The sequence below is a fragment of the Pinus tabuliformis genome, chromosome J (assembly GCF_031772625.1).
Source record: "Pinus tabuliformis cultivar Carrire ecotype Pingquan chromosome J, CPIR1, whole genome shotgun sequence".
Taxonomy (NCBI): domain Eukaryota; kingdom Viridiplantae; phylum Streptophyta; class Pinopsida; order Pinales; family Pinaceae; genus Pinus; species Pinus tabuliformis.
This window is the reverse complement of record NC_142295.1, coordinates 1,511,726,102-1,511,750,095: the sequence shown is the minus strand read 5'-3', so window position 1 is coordinate 1,511,750,095 and position 23,994 is coordinate 1,511,726,102. Positions and strand designations below refer to the sequence as shown.

The window sequence follows — 23,994 nt, the reverse complement described above, 5'->3', positions numbered from 1 at the left end:
CTGAAGTTTGCCTTGCTCCTATTGGATATTGCCGAATTCTTCCCTGTTCCACTTCTTGATTTTGCTCTTGATTTCTTTGAGTCTGGGCTGAAAGGAGTGCATTTTGTTGTGGCCTTCCTTTCCACTCTTGCTATCCTGCCACCAGCTCCTTACTTTGTCTATGAAGTCAGGGGCTCTAAGCCAGAAGGACTCGAACTGGAAGGGCCTCTTTTTATTTGAATTGTTCAGGGCTATTTCAAGCTTTATTGGCCAGTGGTTGGACCCTATTAAGGGTAGGATGGAGGCTTCGTAGAAGATGTCCAGCCCAATTATGTGTTCTGAGACTAAGAATCTGTCTAGTCTTGAAGCAATTTGTTTGGTCCCGCCTCTTCTATTATTCCAGGTGAATTTCCCGTTTATGGTTGTGATATCAACCACTCTTAATTCTGTTTGAACGTCTCTGAATCTTTCCATCTCCGGGTCTTCTCCGTTTATGCCACCTTTTTTCTCTTCTCTGGAAGTGATTAAGTTAAAGTCACCAACCAGGATCCATCTCTGCTCCTAATGCATATTTCTGACCTTTACCAACTGGTTAAGGAATAGGCCTTTATCATCACAGGTATGGGGCCCATAGATAGCTGAGATTGCCACCCATTCTCTTTGCCCTATGAGCCTGAATCTCCCTATCAGGATTCTTGGCATACCTATCCACCAGTTGGTTAGGACTTCTGCTGGATTCCAGATAATTGTTATCCCTCTTGCACTCCCTTTGGCATCTATAGTTACATGTTCATATCTCAGTTTTATTTTATTGAGAATTTCCTCCATCTTTTGGCCTGAGATTTTAGTTTCTTGGATTAGCATAATTTGGGGTTTGTCCTTCTTCAGTCTTGCTGCCAGATGTCTCTATTTTCCTTTGTTGTTTAAGCCTCTAATATTCCAAGATGTCAAGATCATTGGTTAACTTGGGATAGGTTTTGGAAAACTACTGATAGAGGGATTACTCTCCCTGTGTTGACTAACATTTCTCCCATGAGTTGGATGGAGTCCTTAAGGTTTTTTCTTCCTCTCTTTTTCCCCCCCTTTACCTTGGCCTTGCTGATCAGGTCTGCTTTCCTGTTGGGTCTCTTGGAGTTCTTCGGGGGAGGCTTTGCCTTTTTCAAGTTTTTCTTTGTATTGCTAGAAGGTTTCCGCGTACAACCTCTTTTGTTCTTCCGGGATAAACCTCTCATCCAGGTTCTTCCATTCGTTCAGTAGTTTTCTCAAGACTACTTCCTCTTGGCTTAGGTCTTCTCTGCTATTCTCTTGGTCTGTATCCATCTGTTCGGCTTGTTCTTCTTGTTCTTTACCTTTCTCTGTTGGCTCGCTTGGGGCTTTTCTTTTTGAGTGGTTTCTTTCGCTGCTCTCACTACTGTCCGACCCCTTATCCTCTTGATTTTCCATGGGTTGATCTTCCTCTTCATCATCTACTTGCAGAACTGCAAAGCTGTTTGGTTTTTCTGGGGCTGGTTGTTTTTCCTGCCTTCCTTTCGGGGGGGTTTCCTTGTTTACTCTCTTTTTGTTTTTCACCTCTTGGTATTCCTCCTGATCTGTTGGCTCTCTTTTTTTTCAGGGAACTTCTACTTTCTTCTTCCTCCCATGTTATCGGGCATTCCTTTGCCAGATGGCCATGGACATGGCACCTACGGCACCTAAACGAGATGTGTTCGTAGTCTATGTTCTGCTGCCAAACATATTCATGATATTCAAGTTCTATGGTGTCTAGGATTGGGTTTTTTAGGTTCATATAAACACATATCCTTGCGTACGAGGTGTATCTTCCTTTCTTCGTGGTTTCTGCTATTTTAATGAAGCTGCCTATGGAGTTTTCTATCCCCTCCAAGATTTCCGGGTCCCAGAAGTCTATGGGGAGCCCGAACAAGCAAACCCTGATAGGCGCAGCTAGAAAGGTTTCTTTATGAGGGTTGTAACATTCTTCCCAGAAACGCATGAACAAACCAGCATTGTAATAAAAATATGGGCCATTTTCAAAGACCTTTTCCTTATCTTGTAGGTTAAAGAAGATTACCGTGAAGAAGCCTTTCGCTCCTAGCTTGAGCTCGATGTGGCCTTGGGGCTGCCATTTTTGTTGGATCCACTTGGAAAGATCTCTTTCCGACGGCCAGACTCCTACGAACTTGCAGATGAGGGCATGATCCCTCATATAGCTTCTGTACTTTTCCAGTTTATTCACTGGAATCATGAATCTGGGTCTCTCCGCTGCACATGGCAGGCACTTTCCTCTGCGGCATGTTTGCTAGGCAGTTCCTAGCACTGGTCCTGCGCTCTTCCGTTCCTCTGTCTCCTGGCTGCTCTGTCCCTCTCCTGCCATGGTATCTTGATAGGAGGTGATCTCTCCCCTCCTGACATCTTCTGTCATACCGTTGTTTCCCGGTTCGCTGCCGATTTCTACTGGTCAGGGTTGCTGTCGGCCTTCTGGGCCTTCCTTCGTGTTGCGCCAAGGGTTTCACCGTCTTTCCACCATTAGGCTTTTTGTTTCAGAGCTCACTAATAACTGCAACACTTCCGTATTAAAATATTTTAATTGAATGTATAATCTTTTATTTAGAACCAATAATTCTTAATATTATTCTTTTGAGTATAAAATCAAATTATGGATATTTTAACATATAAATGGATATAAATTTTCATTTACCATTAGATAATCATCCCAATTTGACTTACACGGATACCACTTAGCTATAAAATTAATTTTATATAGATATAATATGAAAATGAAATTCAATTCAAATTTTAGTGGATAAATATATATGTTTTTATTGGAATTATAGATTTATATTTACTGCATAACAAAATATATGGTAATAGAATGACTTCACAAACGTTATTATCATACATATGAAGTAAAGAAATATTGAAAAGACATAATTGACCTACTTATATATAATTTTTAATTGTAACTCTCAAATTTCAATATGTTTTTGATTGAAATTCTGAAATTTCAATATGCTTTGAAGATAATGTTTTGAATATTTTTTACTAAATTAAGTTATAAAAATAAAAATAAAATATTTAGATTTTAATTATTAAATATATATTTATGTGAAAATAATTATAGAGAATAAATTTAATGAATAAAAAATCATTAATCAAAAGAAATAATTTTTTTTTTTAATTTTTTAAATTAACCATTTACTGTTATATAATTATTATATTTTATATTTATATGTCTATTATTGATCGAAAATTATAATAAGTAAATAAAATTGAAACATTTATATTATTATTGTTGAAAATTTTAATATAGTTTTATACATCATTTTATCATAAACCTATTTAATATATTATTTGGCATGTTGATAATTTATTTATTTATTTATTAAATTTCAATTTGTAAAACAACTATTGACATATATCTCAAACACATAACATTTACTATTATTTGAAACCTTATTTAAAAAAAACACACACACACATAAATTTCTCATCATAACTTTTTATTAAATTTCAATTGGTAAAACAACTATTAACATATATCTCAAATACATAACATTTACTATTATTTGAAACTAATTGTAACTCTCAAATTTCAATATGATTGGAAGATAATGTTTTGAGTATTTTTTACTAAATTAAGTTATAAAAATAAAAAAATATATATTTAGATTTTAATTATTAAATAGATATTTATGTGAAAATAATTATAGAGAATAAATTTAATGAATAAAAAATCATTAATCAAAAGAAATATTTTTTTTTATTTTTATTTTTTAAATTAACCATTTACTATTATATAATTATTGTATTTTATATTTATATGTCTATTATTGATCAAAAATTATAATAAGTAAATAAAATTGAAACATTTATATTATTATAGTTGAAAATTCAATATTTAATATAGTTTTATACATCATTTTATCATAAACCTATTTAATATATTATTTGGCATGTTGATAATTTATTTATTTATTTATTAAATTTCAATTTGTAAAACAACTATTGACATATATCTCAAACACATAACCTTTACTATTATTTGAAACCCTTAAAAAAAAAATACATAAATTTCTCATCATAGTTTTTTATTAAATTTCAATTGGTAAAACAACTATTAACATATATCTCAAATACATAACATTTACTATTATTTGAAACCCTATAAAAAAAAACAAACACATACATTTCAACTAAAGAAAAGGAAATATTAAGTTAAATAGTAGCCAAACAATTTAAAGATGATATATAATCATAATAATAAGCTAAAAACAAATAATTTTCAATTGTTTATGTAAACTAGACCCTCAATGGGGCACAAATTTTAGCTTACTTGTTGGAACATTTCCATTTTAATAGCTCTGGTTTGATTTTAGCAACATCTTGCATTAGAATATCAATCTTTCTCTCAATTATAGCATTGATATTGGGCATGGTCTTGATCTAGATCTTTGAGTCTCATCATTATACATATCTCCATTCACATTATCATTCCTTTTGGGACGTCAATGCTTCTTCCTTGCTAGTTCATTGTCTAAGAGACTTTCTTCCATAAAAACTAAAACATTGAAGACATGAGTGCTAAAACATTGAAGACATAATTCACTCAGGCAGCAGCTCAATTCCTTATTTCTCATTGAATTTAAATGATCAATTTTCCAATATTATAGACCCGCAACTTCCATAAAAGTATAATCATTTAGATTGAAGGAAATAATTCATCAACATTTCAAGTGGATAAGCGCAAAAAAATAAAGTAACAACTAATTTTTAAAGGATATTAAATTAAAATCTAATCTTAAACGCATACTTATTCAATCTTGAAAGTAAAATGAAAAAGAAATTCCTATCATATCAATGCTCTTAATAATTCAATGCTCATTTATTAGTTAATAATTATTATGCGTTTGGAAGTTTGAGAGATAGATTAATGGATAATCACAAACATTTGATGCTTAATTCATGTAGCATGTGAAAATTTGTTAAGAACTCCATTACCCAATAAATTAGCCATTGAACTTCAATCTTTGATGCTTCATGGAGAAGAATCATCACCATTTAAAGCTCGATGTTACAACTATAATTGATTTTACACAATTAATGATTATATATTAATGTAATTGTCTTTTTATGAGGATATTATTATGATTATGGTTAAAGTTTAGTGAAATTTTAGTTTAAATATTATTATAATTATTTGTTGGAATGAGGCTTCTGTGATCCATATTAAGTATGAAAAAATTTTTTGCGTAAATCACATTATAAAATATTTGTCCACATGTTTCGAACTAACGAGAGTGTGGTTCAACAAGTTGAAGAATCAGATCATGGCTGCATTTTAATAGGGAGAACAAATCTTCCAACAGCTAAGATTGACTAGGAAATGGCTACAAGCCACTGATGATTATATTTGACTAAGTAACAGCTAACTTTGACTAGACAATTAGACTAGACATGGACTAAGGGATAAGGACATAGACAAATATGTATATATTATTAAAATATATTTTGAGTTCTGAATGTTAAATTAATGATTTTATGAATATTTCATTTTAATATTATAATGCTTAACTAACTTATATTAAGAATAGTTATAGGAATGTTAATAAATAAGTAAAAAGTTACTATATTTAAGTTAAAATGTTTAATAGTGATTAATATTAATAATAGTGTGTATCTATTACCCTAATATCACTATAACTGTAATACTAATATTATAGATTTAAAATTATAATATTATTATCTAATAGTTAGTAATAGTATTATCCTAATGTTACTAATGGATTGTATAACCTATTAGTAGAGCCCAATAATTAAACATGTATATTTAATTTATCTAATAAATTTTAGATTAATAATCATTTATAATCCCATTATGATAGTCATAAAAGGGGTCATCAAATAAATCTAAGGGAAAGGAACTGATGGAAAATTATAAAAAGACTAGTAGGACAAAAACAAAAATTATGGACTTATAACTCCTAAAACTTTGACATTGATATTATAACTTTAATTATTATAATATTCTTATTTAATAGTTAATAATAGTAATGTTTTTCTTGATATTAATATTGTATAACTTATTAATAGAGCCTATTAAATAAAACTCAAATCATTCTAATAAACTCAGAAGACTGGTAAGAAGACGGGAAAAAAACCAACTAGGAGGAGAGGGCAGGGATCCAACAACAGTTGATCTTCCAGCCGTTATCTCTATTGAGATTGTTTGACCTTTTTCAATCTCAATTGCTTCTCTAAACTTCCCGGTAGTAAAAATACAAAACATTCACAATAACTTAAGCCTCCTCAATACAACCATAATACTTAGTTTTCTCAGCAATCCCAGAGCAAAAGACCGGGTCCTCCCATGTTTTAGGTCCGAAAACATGCGTGGCTTCGAGAGATCTATTATTTCAACACGACATTAACCTAAACCAAACACGATAAACATGTGTCTATTTTATTGAAACCAAGGAAGACCGTTCGGAACGTCAACATAAAATCAGAGTACAGAGAGTCGAGGAGTTGGAACAGCCACGAGTTCATAAGCCCGGGGCAGTGTCAGTCCATTATGTAAAATATAGCTACTAACAGCCCAAAGATCATCAATACCGAATATTTCACTAACAAAACTTAATTTAAGATGACATACCTTGGTTAACTGCGGAAGATATAATGGCTGCCATCTTCTTTCTTCTGACTCCTGACGGTTACTCTTCTTCTTGACAAAATTGGGTTTCTCTCCTCTTGCCCTCACTTCCTTCATGCGTTTCTTGATGGAGAAGAATACAACTCTTGTGTGGGAGAGAGAGGACCCAATTCTTTATATATCATTTAACTCTAATCTGGTACGTCCATCATATACCAATTCAATGCTTAAGATTAATCACAGATTATAGAATGATTTATCGGGTCACATTAAGATTAGAAACTGCATAACATTAAAAGCAGAAACAGCATTTGCAGTTTAAGATTAGAAACAGCCATTTGCTGTTTCTAATAGCAGATTTCTAACATTCTCCAACTTGACCCGACTATTCATAATATTAATTGTTGAACATCATACTATGATAAATTGCTGAGAATTATGGCGGTTGTGCACTATTAATTCAATGCATTCCCTTCCATATACTACAATACCAGCAATCCATCAATTCATACTCATAATTTATATAAAACAGCATAATGGTCCACATAATGTCTTATATCATAATGATTAAACATAATATCTTTATAAGACTCTTTCTTGTTTAAAATTACATAAAATACGTACTACTACATTAAAACAAGAGACACATAATTGTATATCAGAAACACATAAAAGAGCTCAGAATGTCACACATCAATTATTATTAATACAACCAAGACCCATTCTTTGAACATGTTCCTTAAATTGTCTTGGTTGTAACCCTTTCGTCAAAGGGTCTTCAATCATAAGTTCTGTCCTGATGTGCATGATTGACACTCTTTGTTTCTGAACCTCATCTTTCACAACAAGATACTTCAGTTCTATATGTTTGGCACCTTTAGAGTACTTGTCGTTCTTTGAGAAAAATACTGCTGCAAAGTTATCACAATAAATTTTCAGCGGCTTGCTAATGGTGTCGACAACCGCAAGTCCTGAAATAAAGTTCCGCAACCATAATGCATGAATTGTAGCTTCAAAACATGCCACAAATTCTGCCTCCATAGTGGATGAAGCAACGATAGTCTGTTTCGCACTTTTCCATGATATGGCACCTTGAGCAAACATAAACAGGTAACCAAAAGTCGATTTTCTAGTATCAATACATCCAGCAAAATCTGAATCGCTATATCCAATCACCTCCGCTTCATTGGATCTTCTATACATGAGCATGTAATCTTTCGTGCCTTGTAAGTACCTCAAAACTTTCTTTGCAGCTTGCCAATGTTCTCTTCCTGGATTACTTTGATACCTCCCTAACATACCGACCGCAAAGCTGATATCCGGTCTAGTACAGGTTTGAGCATACATTAGGCTACCAACAACAGATGCATATGGAATTGATTCCATTTCCTTTCGTTCAACATCATTCTTAGGACATTGCATGAGATTGAATTTATCACCTTTCTGTACAGGAACTAATCCAGGTGAACACTTACTCATTCCAAATCTCTCTAGAATCCTTTCGACATATCCTTTCTGAGACAATCCCAATATACCTTGTGATCGATCACGGAATATTTCTATTCCAATCACATAGGATGCCTCTCCCATATCTTTCATTTCAAAGTTCGTTGAGAGAAATTCCTTAGTCTCATGCAATATACTTAAATTATTTGCAGCAAGCAAGATGTCATCAACATAAAGGACCAGAAAAATAAACTTGCTCCCACTGATCTTTTGGTATATACAGTGATCAACCGTATTTTCTTTAAAACCAAAAGATGTAATAATGGTATTGAACTTAATATACCATTGCCGGGATGCTTGTTTAAGCCCATATATTGACTTCTTAAGTTTACACACCAATTGTTCTTTACCTTCTACAGAAAAACCCTCAGGTTGATCCATATAAACATCCTCATCAAGATCTCCATTCAGAAAGGCTGTTTTCACATCCATTTGATGTAACTCCAAATCATAATGAGCTACTAATGCCATTATTATTCTTAGTGAGTCCTTTTTCGAAACAGGAGAAAATGTCTCCTTGTAATCAACACCATCTTTCTGAGTGTAACCCTTAGCAACAAGTCTAGCTTTATACCGTTCGATATTACCACTAGAGTCGTGTTTGGTTTTAAAAACCCATTTGCATCCGACTCTTTTACAGCCATGTGGTAACTCAACGAGATCCCAAACTTCATTATGTTGCATGGATTTCATTTCTTCTTTCATGGCATTAATCCATTCCTTTGACTCTTTACTTTCTACAGCATGTGAAAATGAAACTGGATCCTTATTGATTCCAATATCATAATCTGATTCTTGCATATAAACCACATAATCATCAGAAATAGTTGACCTACGATTTCTTTGAGGTCTTCTTAATGCTACTTGTTGTGGTTCATGCATATCAGTATTATGTAAGTCATTTCCTTCAGGAAGTACTTCTTCATTTATATGTTTTTCATTATCATCATGCTGTTCTACAACAGCTGGAACAACATTTGGAGTAATAGTAGATGGAGGAACTATTCTAGGCAATGTAACATTCACCCTTGTTTCCTTTATTTCTACTATTTCTCTTCTAGTACTCCCACTGACTTCACCATTCTCAATGAATCTTGCATTACCAGTTTCTACAATTCTTGGACTATGATTAGGACAGTAAAACACATACCCTTTAGATTTCTCAGGGTAACCTAAAAAATACCCACTGATCGTTCGAGAATCTAATTTCTTTTCATGTGGATTATAAATTCTCGCTTCCGCTGGACAACCCCAAACATGCAGGTGTCTTAAGCTAGGTTTCCTGTTAGTCCATAACTCGAAAGGAGTCTTTTGAACAGCTTTACTAGGAACCCTATTCAATAAATAGTTAGCGGTTTTGAGAGCATACGACCACAAATTCTTAGGTAGTGTAGAATCTGACATCATACTCCTAATCATATCCATTAACGTCCTATTGCGCCTTTCTGCTACACCATTTTGCTGTGGTGTACTTGGCATTGTGTATTGCGCACATATGCCATGACTTTCGAGGAATTTTGCAAATGGACCTGGACACTGGCCTGACTCATTATATTTACCATAATATTCACCACCTCTATCAGACCTTATGATTTTCAGCTTTTTATCTAATTGCCTCTCAACTTCCTTTACAAACGTCTCTAGGACATTCACAGATTGAGATTTTTCATGAAGCAAATAGACATAACCATAACGGGAAAAATCGTCAATGAAAGTGATGAAATACTTTTCTCCATTAAAGTCTGGAGTGTCCATAGGTCCGCAAATATCAGTGTGTATTATTTCAAGAAGCTGGCTGCTTCTAGTGGCTCCTTTCTTATTATGTTTGGTTTGTTTACCTTTAATACAATCCACACATAATTCTAGATCACTAAAGTCCAAATTTGACAAAATTTCATTACTTACTAATCTCATCATTCTTTCTTTGGATATATGACCTAGTCGTTTATGCCACAAGAAAGCAGAATTTTCATTCAACATGCTACGTTTACATCCAACATTATTTACTATATTCAACAAGGAATTCGCATAAGTGTCATTCAGTTTCAATTTATATAAACCATCAATTAGAATACCAGAACCAACATTATCAGTATTCTTATATAAATCAAAACAACCAGATCCAATCATACATCTAAAACCAGAAATATCCAATTTACTTGCGGAAATAAGGTTTCTAGATAATGAAGGTACATAAAGGGTATTGTATAAGTCTAATACATATCCACTTTCTAGAATTAGACGATAAGTCCCAATGCCTTCAATTGAAGATTTCATTCCGTTTCCCATAAAGAGAAAACGATCTTCATTTGGATTTATGGTTCGGATCGTAAGAAATCCCTGCATATTGTTGGAAACATGAGTTGTAGCACCAGTATCAAGCCACCATGTATTAATAGGAACTTCAACTAAATTTGATTCAAAACATACGAAAGATAGATAATTACCTTTCTTTTCGAACCAAGCTTTCCTTTTCGGACAGTCACTTTGATAATGTCCTTTCTTTTTACAGAAATGACATTGAATATCCTTTAGTTCCTTCTTTTCCTTATCCTGCCCATTCTTAGCAGGTGCCTTTTTCTTCTTGAAATGACTTGATTTTCCTTTCTTTTCTTTACCAGCTTTATTGCTCACAAAACTTACTGAGTGATTCACTTGATTTTTCAAACGTCCTTCTTCCTGAACAAGTCTACTGGCCAATTCATTAACATTCCACTTATCCTTTATAGTGTTATAGTTAATCTGAAAAGGTCCATATTCAGAAGGTAGCGAGTTCAGGATGAACTGAACAAGAAAAGAATCCTCTACTGTAAGTCCCAGGGAGTTTAACTTTGCTGCAAGATTAGTCATCTCTATAATGTGCTCTTGCATAGTTCGCGACCCATCAAACTTCATGGTCGTGAGTTCTGCCATAAGAGTACCAGCGAGTGACTTATCAGCTGAACGAAAACGCTCTTCCACAGACTGCATATATTCCTTAGCACTTTCTGTCTGTGGAATTGTTGACTTGATGTTGTTAGCAACAGTCATCTTAATGAACATAAGGCTCAATCTGTTACTGCGTTCCCATGCTTTATGGTGTGATTTTTCTGCCTCGGTACCATCTTTTGTAAGAGCAACAGGCTTATCCTCAAGGAGTACCAAGTCAAGATCCTGAACACCTAAATGGAAATTGACTTGTTCTCTCCATTCAGAAAAATTAACACCAGTGAACAATGTAACAGATGAAGCATGTGTACTCATAGGAACTCCTGCAAATTAAAAATGAAATAACTATAAGCTCATAACTAACGCGATTCAGATGTAGACATAATAGCATAATATAGCACTCCTTTGGGTAGATACTATCTTATACTTAACATAATTAAATACCAAAACATAAGTAGGTAATAAATATATTCAATCAAATAGAACTGACATCTTTGGATGATCAATATTTATTTAATCAAAATATCTATCAAACCTCATCATGTCAACTATTTATAGGACAAGACTTTCCTTTGGGTAAGTTCTCAGGTTCTATCATTAGTGATGCCAGTTTTAATTGGTATTATTATAACTGGCAATTTCTATCAATAATCATTATGTCACTTATGCACTAAATGATTGTTCTGATTTTGACCACTTTGGTGATTAACAAAATCATAAATCTCATGTGCATAAATGATTTATGACACATACTTTATGCAAAACAATCAGTCACAGAACGATTATTTTTATGCCCAAATTTCAAACGTCAATCGAAACTGTAATTTTCCTACAAGAGTTCTACTCAACTCTTGACAAAAAATGATTGCTTTGTTAGTCTTCTTTCAGTGCACAAATTCGACTATCTACCAGGATTCAATAACTTATATTCACCGCATTCTTTGTCACAGGGATCATCATTATATGGCATCTCTATACCAAAGAAAGAATCCCAATTTCCAAAAAAACGTTCTAAGAATTCAGTCTTGGGTTATACAAATACTGATATTAACTTTTAAATATCATACAATATGACGCATTCAAAACAGAATTAATCCAATAAGGAAAGACGTAATTAATTCAATGTTTATTCCCAAATATCATTTATGAAAATGGCAATGTTAAACCTCCAGGATTTCCCAAAACACGGTTATAAGAAATTCCAAAGACATTTCGCGACAACTATGGATCAATATCAAAAACTTAATGGATGATCGCAGGGCATATAAAACGCTAGATTAAACGATGAAACTTAGGGATATTGCGTTTAAACTAGTAAAAATCTTAAGGAAAAGCACAGTAATATTTCGGTTTGCACGCTTCTGCCGAAAGTAAAATTAAAGAAAAACACAGAGGTCCAGAATCCCCTTCGGCATCGACATGCACAGCTACAAAATCTCTTGATTAATCAAATTTCCATTATATTCATTCGCAAGGGCAATCATAGGAAATATTCAGTTATTGATTGGTGGCTCTGATACCAAATGTAAAATATAGCTACTAACAGCCCAAAGATCATCAATACCGAATATTTCACTAACAAAACTTAATTTAAGATGACATACCTTGGTTAACTGCGGAAGATATAATGGTTGCCATCTTCTTTCTTCTGACTCCTGACGGTTACTCTTCTTCTTGACAGAATTCGGTTTCTCTCCTCTTGCCCTCACTTCCTTCATGCGTTTCTTGATGGAGAAGAATACAACTCTTGTGTGGGAGAGAGAGGACCCAATTCTTTATATATCATTTAACTCTAATCTGGTACGTCCATCATATACCAATTCAACGCTTAAGATTAATCACAGATTATAGAATGATTTATCGGGTCACATTAAGATTAGAAACTGCATAACATTAAAAGCAGAAACAGCATTTGCAGTTTAAGATTAGAAACAGCCATTTGCTGTTTCTAATAGCAGATTTCTAACACATTAAACCTTTCACTCATATCCAACTCCTACCCATTCATCTTCCCCGGGAGCCTCCAGTTGAAACAGTGCAACAGCTGCCCCATCCCAAACTCTACAACCAGCATTCCCAATTGCTGTCCGGGGCATCCTCTCCGTCCCGCTCCAAATGGAATCCACTCAAAGTTCTGAACATTTACATCCACCTCTTCCGCCCCAGTTTTTTCCTGCATGAACCTCTCTGGCTTGAAACTTTCTGCATCCTCCCACGACTTTGGATTCCTCCCAATCGCCCAAAGGTTGAGCAGAACGCAAGTGCCACCAGGGATTTCATAGCCCGATACACTGCAATCCTCCAAAGATAAATGGAGAATGGCAAGAGGCCCTGGTGGGTGGAGTCTAAGCGTTTCTTTCACCACAGCTTGTAAATAAACGAGACAAGGCAGATCATATTCTTGTACCATACGCTCCATTCCAACCACGCGTTCAAGCTCCTCCTGAAGCTTCTTCAGCAATGGCGGGTTTCTCAGCACTTCGGACATTCCCCACTCTATCACAATCGATGACGTGTCCGTTCCCGCGGCGAACATATCCTGCAAAGACAACGTACACCAATCTTTACTTTTTAAAAGTCATTGAAATTGAATGTTTTATTGTGAAAAAACTTTTAACGTACAGCAATGACGCCTTTAATATGTTTTCGTTTAATTTGGAATTCCGTATCATTATCTGCACAGATTGCAATCAAAACGTCCACAAGATCAGGGGTGACGTTGGGGTCATTCCTCGCAACGTGTTCCTCTATCACATTGTTGAAGAAATGGTCTACCGTCTTGTGTATTCTCTTAAATCACCGTCCCAAACCTTGCAAATCCAGCCACGCCAAGTATGGTATATAATCTGCGATATTGAAAGTACCGGCTAACAGAAAACTTTCTTTGATGCTCTCATTTGACCGTTGGTCCGACTTTCTGTCGATGGCCATCCTGCAGATAATAGAAGTCGCAAGTGTTGACACAGCTTTGCTAATGCTTACGGGAACACGAGAGCCCTCACTTCTGCAATAATAGAACGAATCATAGCAGACACTTCCTCTTCTCTTATGAAGCGGAAGGACTCCAAGCGTTTTGAGCTGAGCAACTGTAAAACGCAGATATTACGCATTTGTCTCCAGTAAGGACCATACGGATCATAGCCCACGTTAGACAAATTATACGACAAATACTTAGCAGCCATGGATTGAGGTCTTCCAGCGAAAAGGCGATCATTATTCTTGAGAAATTCCTTGGCCATATCTGCGGAGGAGACGACTAGGGTGAGGGCAGAGGACCCCAGGCGCAGAGACATGAGAGGCCCGCATTTGAGAGAGAGAGTTGCTAGGGCTTGGTGTGGAAGGTGTCCGAGCAGGAGGTGTAGGTTTCCAACGATCGGCAACGGAAACGGCCCCGGTGGCCACCGCCGTTTTCTCACTTGGAACAAGAATGCCCATGACACCGCCAATGCAAGTAGGATAGGAAAGGAAAATTTTATACAAAACTCGGCACATTCCAACACTGGCCGCTCAGAATACAACAAATTCGCGATTGCTAGCAAATTAGCCACCCACAACGAATGAGGTACTCCACAGGCTCGTCACATCTATATATAACAAGAATTGGATCGGGCACCCTAAGTGGAGTCGTCTACCGAGGTGCCGGAATCGGAAAAAAATTCAAAACATCTTGTAAAAGCAGTGTTTGAATGGTATTTTTGATGGTGGGAATGGATTCAGCATCATCAAAAATGTTTAGGATATTTAAAATTTTGAACTTTAACAACTATAACTTGGATTTACAAAAATCCTTGCCCAATATTCTTAAATACGACCAAAATTTCCAAAAATTTCTATCCTATTCCTCCCGCTGGTTAGACTACGGCCTGTTCGAAACTATACTTTAAAATGATGTGATTGACCGTAACTCTGCACCTGTAAACCAGCCGGAGGAACCGCATTTTCAAATAAATAAATAAATGTAACTAACTTCGTAAGTTTCATACGCACACACTTCCCAATACACTTCCCAATAGAAAGGTATGATCGACCTCCATAAAATTAATGATATTTTGTTCACTAATAACGCCACATTGTCAACATTTTCAATCTGCCACGAAACTGACAAGAATTCTTGTCGCCCTTTTATAAGACAAGAATCTCGGGAGTAGATGTCTCTCTTGCTGAAAGTTGATTAATACATGGAAGCGGAGTAATTGTTTTAACCGTTAAAAGTAGTGGGAATTTAGGTTAAAATTTTTCAAAAAATCTTGAAGATGCAGTGTTTGAATCATGTTTTTGATGGTAGAAACAGATTCAGCACCATCAAAAACATTTTGGACACCTTAAATTATGAATTTTGACAGTGTTTAATTGAATTTACAAAAATCCCTGCGAAATTTTTTCAAAATATAGCCGAAATTTCCACAAATTTTCAAGGCAAAATGCATAATTTGTAGACTACGGCCAAAGGTAAAGTTTCCACAAGTATGTTTTACTTAATATATATACGATTTTACGGTCAATTCATAACATAATTCATAATATAAAGATCATTAGAACATAATAAAAAAATTGATATGGGAAATGTTTTTATTTATTATTATTACTATTTTTACATAGTTAAAAAATTTATTATAATTTAGTTGCCAAATAAGTAATAGGGATATTTTTATTACTATTATTTAAGGTAAATTACATTACCGAGAATTATTAGCTAGTAGTCTATAAGGGACAGGTTTTTATAGTGCTATATGCTCTTGAGTTTTCCTTACTTTTGAGTAAAATAAACTCTTAGCCAATCAGAGAAAAAAAAACACTTATGATATTTCATAGGAAATCAAGAACAAAATGCCAGATATATCTTATATCTTAAACATATCATGAAGCTTAACTAAATCTTATTTGAACAAGATCAAACAGTTTAAAAGACAAAATAGATAACACATTACTATTAGACACTTCCGAGATGGATACTAACCCAAGATCTAATAGCAAAGCTTCTTGGATAACACACCCCAAAGCATTATTTTCACTCTATGTATGAAAAATTTGCACATCTTTATATTGCTCATTATATTGCTCCTATAGCTAGAAGATTTTCCTTTCCCACAATTCTAAATGAAGAATTCTTAAGACAACTCTTCCATTAAACTAGTCTACAAGGACTTTTGAATCTCATACAATCTAAATGTTTTTACCTGCTTTCAACGAACATTCCTTGTGGGACACTATACATTTTTTTTCCATTTATTTAACCATTATATATATATATATATATATATATATATATATATATATATATATATATATATATATATATCACTAAATATCCATAAGTATTTAATTAAATATTTAGAATAAATAAGCAGTAGTCTAACCACCTAGCAAGGTTACAATTGTCAAACTTCAAGATTTTGGATGCCCCGGAGATTTTTGATGGTGTTGAATCTATTTCCACCATCAAAAACATGATTCAAACACTCTTACAGTGAGATTTTTTGAAAAAAAAATTGCTGAATTCAAGTCACTTTTAAACAATCTCACTACTTTTGACCACTTTTTACCCTTGAGACAATTCTGCCTACGCCATTTCTTTATATTAACATATTGTTAAAATTGATTGTACACATAATTAATTCTTTTTTAATATAATCCTAATCAATAATAACAAGTTCTTTATATTAACATATTGTTAAAACTGATTGTACACATAATTAATTCTTTTTTAATATAATCCTAATCAATAATAACAAGGTTTTATTAAATTAAATATTTTATATCAGATATAATATATAAATAAATATTTTAACTTAGATATAAATATGGAGTTGTCTTTAGTGCGATTTTTTGGACTTTACGGTGCCGGAATCTAGTGGAAAAATTTGAGGTGAAATCTTGATGTGTGTTATTTAAACTAGTTTTTTGATATATATGGATTCAGCACCATGGCAAACTGATGTTTGTTATTTAAACTAGTTTTTTGATATATATGGATTCAGCACCGTGGAAAACCCGTCAGCACTTCGATTGCACAAGATTACCCATCAAGCTTGTGATTTCAGTGAATTCCCTGCCGGATTTTAAAGAAATTAGACCCAAAAAACCTACCGTAAAAGCTTCCAAAAAATCACACTTAAAACAACTCTATTTATATATAAATGTTTTAAGTATATTATTTTTTGGAAAATATTTATTTTAAATTTTTATGTGTGAAAATTGAATATTTAAATTTAATCATTAGTAAATAGGAAAAAATATGCCAACATTAATTTGGCTAAATATTCATTAGTATTTAATTAAATATTTAAAATAACTATTATTTCTTTATATTAACATAAATTGATTGTACATTTAATGAGTTTTTTTTTTTTAAATATAATCTTAATCGATAGTAATAAGTTTTTATTTTATCATACATATTTTATATATATAAATAAATTTATTAACTTAGATATAAATAATTATATTAATTTAGATATAAATGTTTTAAGTATATTAATTTTTTGGAAAATCTTTATTTTTTATTTTTATGTGTGAACAATTAATATTTAAATCTAATCATTACTTAATTTTTAAATCTAATCATTACAATATAGAATCCAAGAGGCTTCCAAAAATTGCTTCTAACTTTAGTCAAAACCCCCTCAATCTTGATTCAACCTTTGGGGGATTAAGGGGGAAATCATTATGGGAAGCAAGGACAGTATCAAAAATATGAGTACCTCCAATTTTAAGGACAAGATATGGGATACTAAGGAGTTGGAGGGTAAAAGGAAGCTAAGGTACTATAAGGAGGTTATCAACCCCACCCTCTATAACCAGAATTATCTCTCTATGTTGACTAGCACCAAGAAGAAAATGAACATCGCTAGGATCAGAACTAACTCTCATGAGCTTCAAAGTGAGACTCTGAGGTGGTCTACTCCCAAGACTCTATGGGACCATAGAATTTGTCAGATTTGTGATACTAAGAAGTTGGAAGATGAAAAGCACTTCATTTTAGAGTGCCCAACTCTTGCCCATATCTGCTCTCAATTGGCTATCATCAGCCGACCTCCAATCTTCTTGACTTATTAAGCTAGCCCAACTATAGCTATATTGGAACGCTTCTTCCCCTGCTCTTTGATCACATAAACAAGATTTTGAAGAATGACAATTAGACTCTCTTTTTTTGAGGTCCAATAGACCACATTAATCTTACTTACGTTAATCATCATCATCTTCATTATCAATAAAATAAATAGATAAAAATATAAAAACATTAAAATTTACATCGTAGATATTGTATTATTCTTTTTTTATTATTATAACTTTTTTATAACTAAAAAATATGTAATATAATCCCATATATATATATATATATAATTAAATTTAAATATAATAATATAAGTATACCAACCCTAAATTTAAATGCACTTATGTACCTATAATATAAGTATAATAATAGTTTTAGATGCACTTATGTACCTACAAATTAAAGGGAGCGGGGTTGATCCCTTGACCTCTTCCTGCCTCACCTTTTTTCAATTGGAAATTTCCATAAAAGCAAATCAAATTAGAGGAAGGGTTCAAACCGGTGACCTCTTCCCCTCAAATTTTGGTATTGAACTATAATGAAAACCCCGTTATTCGAGGATGAGGGGTGTAAATATATATATATGGGGCTTTCCACCCGTCATCCGCAAATAGTGCATGCAACTAACCTCCATCAAACAACTTCAAGCACCTACCTCCCAACCCCTCTAAATGGTCCTATCATCCAAGGATATCATTGCTTGCGGCATTCCATCATCTAGTTAATGACTGATGATCATAAATTCATACAAAATAGTCAACTAGTTAGATGAAGAGAATAGATTAAACTTTTCTCCATTTCTTTTTTTCAACCTTTCACCATTCTCCTTGAGATGGCGATGGGGAGATGATGGCTAGCTAATTTCCTTCTTCTATTCTTGGATTTCCTTGTCTGAATTAGAATTATCTGATGTGTGATGACATTTGTATCCACTAGGATCCTTTGCTTCTGATATCCTGGCTAGCTATGTCACAGTGACCTGTAAATCAGTTAGTTCTTGAGATACTTCCCCCTTTCCTTCATTGTCTTGTGATTTCTGATTTTCCACATTGGGAGTGGGTACTTTTTCTGCTTCGTCCTCTTCCTCATCTAGCTCATTTGGTCGAAATTTCCATCCTTTGGGCTGCTTCCTTGGTTTCTTCTTCCTTCATGGTTCTTTCTTGGCTTCAAGGCACAAGTTTTATAGATGTCCTATTTGTCGGCATATTCGACATCTAAAGGTTGTGTTCTCGAAATATAGGAGCTGAGTCTAGTTCTGCTTGTTGTGTATCAATTGTATGCGATCCCACGGGCCTTTACTGAAGTCCACTTATACGCATATTCGAGAAAAAGTGTAGATTTGTTCCTCCATTCTTTGTGTAACTATATTTATGTATCATCCTAAAATATTCACAATGCCTTCTAGCACTTGGTCATGCCAGAAGTGTAAGGGGAGGTTATGAAGTCTAAACATAACGGAATTTTTTATACAGTCATGGTGTTTGCATCAAATTTTGGGAACCATGGGGTAATGAAAAGCCTTGTAGATCCCCAAAACCACGGGCCTTCCTAAAGTACAATTTCTTGATCCTCGATGATGCTTTACGATGAAGAATCCTTTAGAGCAAAGATGTATTTCATATTTTGTTGTCCATTTTGTGAAGATCCACTAGAATAGATCCATTGGTTTTGGCCAGAAACTATTAAATCTGCAGATGATGGCTTGTGCTTCATAAGTTGTGCATAGATTGATTGTTTCTAAAATATCTATGACCAGTTCTGGAACGTAATTCACTTGTTCCACTATGTATGGACTGAGAGTGTTAGGAATTTTTTCTGGCCATGCTGTAGTTGCTGGATCCCCTTGTAGAATCTTTTTGTAGAAGAGACCACCCTTGATAAGTTCCTTGTTTGGTTTTGTACCCTTGGGTAAACTCGATCCGACAACCTCACTTGCTGCCTTTGACTTACTTGATCCTGCAACTCTGCCTCTCAGTCATAGATTTTGGATGATGGTGGTCGCAGGATGAATGTTGTAATCTTGTAGACTCCGATCATCCTGCAGAGATCTGCCACCATAGATCAGGTTTTGTAGATGCGTTGAATAACCTAGATTGATCATGATGTTCTGCTTCAGTTGAGAAACCTTGTCCAATGTTTATACCCAAACTTATGATGATTTTCTAATAGGGGTTTTTACAAAAAATTGTACAGTATTCTGTTCTACCAATTCTTCCTAATCCAGGGGGACGTATGATACATTTTTAGTATCAGTGATATATGTCACCTCAGAAGCCTCCAACGAAGTCTTCATTGTGGGAATAATCCATATTGTGTTGCGTTTTCTAACGAAATAGGGTTGAGCCGCATAAAAGAGTTCTAGTGGGCATAGATTTGATACTGATTCAACCTGGCTGGGAGAGAAAAATTTTGGATCTAAAATGGACAGATCTAGCATAGATCGACTTTGCATTGTACTGGTTATCTGCATTCCCGGTGGTGCCTGGATGAAATAGATAGCCTCTTCGACAGAGAGAAAAATCTCAGTAAGTTGATAAGATATCTCGGCAAGTGCAATCACGGATGCAGATATCCAAACCCAGATAGCGCAAAAGGTAGATCCGAGTGTACATTGACGAGTCTCTACAAGTGTGTATCTAGCCCAGAACAATAAGTCAATTAGAAGATAGAAATTTGCCTCCCTTTCCCAGATAGGAACCAAATCAGATATGATGTCCGTAAGAAATCAGAGGGAGATCTCATGGCTTACTGATCTATCCAGCTCAATACAAAGGTTATAGATATTTCCATCTGCATACTGGGCAAGAGATGCAATCCCAATGTCAACAATCTCCTCAACTGCAGAGATCTCTGAAACCCTAGCTTTCTTCATCCTTTGAAGGTAAGCATAGTTTCGATTCGCATCATGGTGGAGGAGGGAGTTGTAGATGCTCACTCTCTTGACAGATCCTCCATTGCAAATCTTCGCTTTTGCCTCACGCCTTCCATTGCCATAGATCACCAACTCCTCAGATGCTCTATTGTTGCAGATCTTCGCCATCACAGATCTATTTTTGATATCTTCCTATCTTAATTCAATTCTCTTTGTTGTTTCCTTTTATATCTATTTATATATATATACACACACACACACACACACACATATATATATGAATTTAATAAAAAAAATTATATATATATATATACTTAAAACTCTATATTAAAAATTCAATTTTTCTTGCATCCTCAAGGTTATTGGGCAAAGTAACATTACATATTCCTCATGCAAAGCTGTTTTTTTTACCATGTTCAAGAAATCACACAAAAGCATTGAAGGCATCTACAACCATATTACTTAGTAATTCAACCTATATTCTCATAAAAAAATTCAAGAGTTATATGGGCACTAAATTGCTCCTTGAGGTAGGTGTTAGAAGGGGGCATAATTGGATGCCTCCATGAACAAATTTCACCAAATCAAAAGGAATCTATTTTAGTTATATTGTAGCAACATATCAATTCTAGAATTTGTTTCAAATTTTTGGTTTAATTTAGAATCCCCTGAATCCCCGCCTATATTGGCCTTTTAATTATTCTTTTGCATAACTTTTATAAACCCATATCTCACTCATCATAAGTTGAATTGGTGCCAAGGGAAAGGCACATGGAAGATGGTGTGAAACAATATAACATGAAGGCAACACTTAGGTCTCCATAAGTTCCACAACACCTGAGTCAAAGGAAAAGGCTTCATAACACTATGACTAAGTGATCATTTAGTCTCTTCACATCATGGCTATTGTGCTTAACCTTGAGTTTAGTGGGATGGATGAATTGGCACTCTTTTTAGTATATATATCACTTATTTTTCACTTGTTTCTCCTCCTAAAGGGCCCCACATACCAAAAAAAAAAAAGCGCAAAAAACCCCAAAACATTAAAAAACAAGAGGTTGGCATCCATCCAACAAGAGAAAACAAAAATATCTAGTTGTTGTACTTGCATATATACATATATGTTATATGTGAGTCTATGCATGAAGTTGGGTTACACTTTTTGGCAAGAAAGGGTGCATTTTGGGTGTATAACAACTCGATCGAGCCATTTTAAGTGCTTGATTGAGCAATATTTCAACCTTCGATCGAGTTTTTTAAGGGCCTAAATATAGCTCGATGAAGCATTAAAACAAATCATCGATCAAGCTCTTGTGTGACCTGAGGTTATCTAGGAGCTTGATTAAGCCTTAAAGCTAGATCGAGCATCTGTTTAACCATATTAAGGGCTCCATCAAGGTTTTCTTAAACCCTTAATCAAGTTATTTGAATTTTATAACTCAAGTGCTTGATCAAATGTTTTAAGTGCTTGATTGAGCTCCTGTGGTCCTAAAAATCACAATTTTAGTAGCCCTTTTGTACATTTCTCTGCAACACCATTTTTTACCCTAACGGACTTAGGGCAGAATTTGTTCTTAAGTTGAGGAGTTGATCATGTTGGATTCGTGAAGGAATCCTCTATCCAATGACATATGAGTTTCACATTTTTGAATTCACGTGATAATTTTCATCTAATTTCTTTTAAAAATAATGTTTGAAATTTTTTGGATAGTTTCAAAGGGGTTGAATAAAAAATCAATAACATAAAATATACACAATGAAAAAATTTCAAAAAATACTAATTACGAGTCCTTTTCAAAAGAGTATTCTTGGATTTTCAATTTATTTAAATAGTTGAAAAAAAACTTACGTGAACACATGTGTCTGAAAAATGCAATTGAAATATTACTTCGCCAACTTTGAAAAATAATAAAAAATATATTTTTGCATAACTTAGTTCTTTCTATGTAGATCACACACACACACACACACACACACAAACACACACACACACACACACACACACACACACACACACACACACACACACACACACACACACACACACACACACACACACACACACACACACACACACACATTAGACTAAGTTATGCAACATGAACGCACACATACCTCTTAAGATGTGTGAAAATTTGCAAGGACAAACATTTCATTTAATGAAAAATTGACAGACCATATGACACTGAAGGAATCCTCTATCCAATGGCATATGAGTTTCACATTTTTTAATTCACGTGATAATTTTCATCTAATTTCTTTTAAAAATAATGTTTGAAATTTTTTGGATAGTTTCAAAGGGGTTGAATAAAAAATCAATGACATAAAATATACACAATGAAAAAATTTCAAAAAATACTAATTACGAGTCCTTTTCAAAAGAGTATTCTTGGATTTTCAATTTATTTAAATAGTTGAAAAAAAACTTACGTGAACACATGTGTCTGAAAAATGCAATTGAAATATTACTTCACCAACTTTGAAAAATAATAAAAAATATAATTTTGCATAACTTAGTTCTTTCTATGTAGATCACACACACAAACACACACACACACAAACACACACACACACACACACACACACACACACACACACACACACACACACACACACACACACACACACACACACACATTAGACTAAGTTATGCAACATGAACGCACACATACCTCTTAAGATGTGTGAAAATTTGCATCGTGAAGGAATCCTCTATCCAATGGCATATGAGTTTCACATTTTTTAATTCACGTGATAATTTTCATCTAATTTCTTTTAAAAATAATGTTTGAAATTTTTTGGATAGTTTCAAAGGGGTTGAATAAAAAATCAATGACATAAAATATACACAATGAAAAAATTTCAAAAAATACTAATTACGAGTCCTTTTCAAAAGAGTATTCTTGGATTTTCAATTTATTTAAATAGTTGAAAAAAAACTTACGTGAACACATGTGTCTGAAAAATGCAATTGAAATATTACTTCACCAACTTTGAAAAATAATAAAA

The 23,994-nt window shown here is 33.9% G+C and overlaps 1 pseudogene; it reads right to left on the bottom strand.

Annotated features, from left to right (window-relative positions):
* Positions 1 to 2,204: 2,204 nt before the first annotated feature.
* On the bottom strand, positions 2,205 to 21,153 carry LOC149233197 (cytochrome P450 71AU50-like; annotated as a pseudogene).
* Positions 21,154 to 23,994: the final 2,841 nt, after the last annotated feature.